Source organism: Carlito syrichta, unplaced genomic scaffold (assembly GCF_000164805.1).
Source record: "Carlito syrichta isolate Samal-C Ts95f unplaced genomic scaffold, Tarsius_syrichta-2.0.1 Scaffold313819, whole genome shotgun sequence".
In the NCBI taxonomy this organism is placed as follows: domain Eukaryota; kingdom Metazoa; phylum Chordata; class Mammalia; order Primates; family Tarsiidae; genus Carlito; species Carlito syrichta.
In genome coordinates this window covers 133,256-133,504 of record NW_007257915.1, presented here as the reverse complement: position 1 = coordinate 133,504, position 249 = coordinate 133,256, and the positions used below count along the sequence as shown (strand labels likewise).

Sequence of the window (249 nt, the reverse complement as noted above, 5' to 3'; positions counted from 1 at the left end):
AGGCGGGTCTCGAACCCACGGACTCAGGCAATCCACTCACCTCAGCCTCCCAAAGGCGAGGGATTACAGGTTGAGCCATCGAGCCCGGCTCAAAAACATTTTTTAAAGAAAGGTAAATATCATAGAACCTTTAACACAGCGTTCTATATGCTTGCTTCTCTTTTGAGGCAGACTTTAAATTCATAAAACCCTCAGGCCGGGCTCGGTGGCTCAGCCTGTAATCCCAGCACTTTGGGAGGCCGAGGTGAG

General features: G+C 50.2%; 1 protein-coding gene across 2 annotated transcripts in view; it reads right to left on the bottom strand.

Annotated features, from left to right (window-relative positions):
- NUDT9 (nudix hydrolase 9) overlaps window positions 1–249 on the bottom strand; it is a 37,757-nt gene that overhangs the window by 3,586 nt on the left and 33,922 nt on the right. The window lies entirely within an intron of this gene.